This window comes from Lipotes vexillifer, unplaced genomic scaffold (assembly GCF_000442215.2).
Source record: "Lipotes vexillifer unplaced genomic scaffold, Lipotes_vexillifer_v1.1 C26898231, whole genome shotgun sequence".
Taxonomy (NCBI): domain Eukaryota; kingdom Metazoa; phylum Chordata; class Mammalia; order Artiodactyla; family Lipotidae; genus Lipotes; species Lipotes vexillifer.
The window spans coordinates 1-2,088 of NW_006797136.1; the positions used below are offsets into that span (position 1 = coordinate 1).

The following is a 2,088-nucleotide window of genomic DNA, read 5'->3' on the forward strand; positions in this document are numbered from 1 at the left end:
GTGGGATCTTCCCAGACCAAGGCTCAAACCCGTGTCCCCTGCATTGGCAGGCGGATTCTTAACTACTGCGCCACCAGGGAAGCCCCCAAAGTTATGTTTTAAAAAGTGTTCGTGCTTTTTGTAAAGTGATTTGTTCTAAGCACATTACAGGTCATTCAAGTGTTGTTCAAAAAAAAGAAAGAAAAAAGAAATTAGAGTTAATTATATTTACAGTAATACCCAAAGACAAAATATTTAGTAATGTTTAACAAAAGATGTGTAAGAGCGCCTCTCCACTGAAAGCCACAGAACATTGCTGAGAGAAATTAAAGACAACTTGAAGGGGCTTCCCTGGTGGTCCAGTGGCTAAGACTCTGTGCTCCCAATGCAGGGGGCCCAGGTTCAATTCCTGGTCGGGGAACTCGTCCCACGTGCCGCAACTGAAAAAAGATCCCGCGTGCCGCAACTAAGACCCGGCGCAGCCAAATAAATAAATAAATATTTTAAAAAATAAACAAAGACAACTTGAAGAAATGGAGAGAGAGCATGTTTGTAGATTAGACGACTCAATATTGTTAAAATGTCAGTTATCCCAGTCAAGATTCCAGAAGGCTTTTTGTAGTAATTGACAAGATGATTCTAAAACATGGAAATGCAGGTGACCTGGAATTGCCGAAGCAATTACACAAAGCAGGGCTTCACTCTACCTGACTTCAGGCTTTCTGTAAAGCTTCAGTAGTTGAGACTGTGTGGTACTGGTGACACACAGATGAATGGAACAGAATAGAAAGTCCAGAAGTAGACCCACACACAGACAACTGATTTTCAACAAAGATGTCAAGATAATTTAATATGAAAAGGAAAGTCTTTTTAACACATGGTGCTACAACAACTGGATATACATAGGGAAGAAAAATGAACTTGATCTTTACTTCACACCATGACACAAAAGCAACTCAAAGAAAATACAGGAAATCTTTATGACCCTGAGGTCAAGGCAGAGATTTCTTAGGACGCAAAAAGCAAGAACCATAAAAGAAAAAAATGGCTGCATTCGATTTTATCAAAATGAAAACATTTGTTCTTCTAAAGATACCCATTAGAAAATGAAAAGACAAGTCACAAAATGGGAGAAAATATTTACAGTACATATATCTGACAAGATACATGAAGGGTTAGCACATAATAATAGACAGATGACCCAGCCAAACAGCGTGGCCCAAAGATGTGAATAGATGCATTACGAGAGATGTAAGATGTGTGAATGGCTGACAAGCAGGACAGAGGTGCTGACTGTCGCTAGTTACCAGGGAAACGCAGGTTGGAACAGCAGGAGAACCGCTGCCCGCCCACCGGTGCGAGGCCGCTAGCTGGCAGGGCCAGAGCAGGTGAGCCGCCCACTGCACACGGAGCTGCTGCCCGAGAACAGCAGGGCAGCTTCCCAGAGAGTCCCCTTGACCTGGTGTTTCTAAGTATTTACCCAAGAGGAAGGAAAGCAAGCAACTGTGCAGGAACGGGCCCAAGAACGTCCCCAGCAGCGTTAGCCACCAAAATGTGGAAACAGCCACATGGCCATCAGCAGGCAGCGGGCAAGGGAAGTGTCCTTGCAGTGGATGCCACTCAGCCACGAGAGGGCAAAGTACAGAGGAATCTGCAGACTGCCGTGGCCGTACTGAAGGGCAGGAGCCCGACACGAGGTGGCGGACAGTGTGGTCCGTTCTCCTGAAATTCCAGAAGACACCGTCCACGTGCAGCGGCAGGGCTTGGCCGGGCAGGCGGGGGCCATGGAGGGGCTGCACGGTGTGGACACTGTACTTAGCCGTGTCCACTGAGTAGCAGACAGAGGTGTCGACTGAGACCTGATTCCTGAATCAAAGGTGTCAATGCGGCTGTGACACCAGTAGTTGCCACCTGAGGGGATTTCACATTCTAGGAAGGGGATGGTGCCCAGGAAAGAGCAGGTGTTCTTTTTGTTTTTGTTTTTGTTTTTGCGGTACGCGGGCCTCTCACCATTGTGGCCTCTCCCGCCGCGGAGCACAGGTTCCGGATGCGCAGGCTCAGTGGCCATGGCCCACGGGCCCAGCCGCTCCACGGCATGTGGGATCTTCC

The 2,088-nt window shown here is 47.5% G+C and overlaps 1 non-coding gene across 1 annotated transcript; it reads left to right on the top strand.

Annotated features, from left to right (window-relative positions):
- Positions 1 to 327: 327 nt before the first annotated feature.
- Positions 328 to 400, top strand: TRNAG-CCC (transfer RNA glycine (anticodon CCC)). The gene has a single exon. It is a non-coding gene; the product is annotated as a tRNA-Gly (tRNA).
- Positions 401 to 2,088: the final 1,688 nt, after the last annotated feature.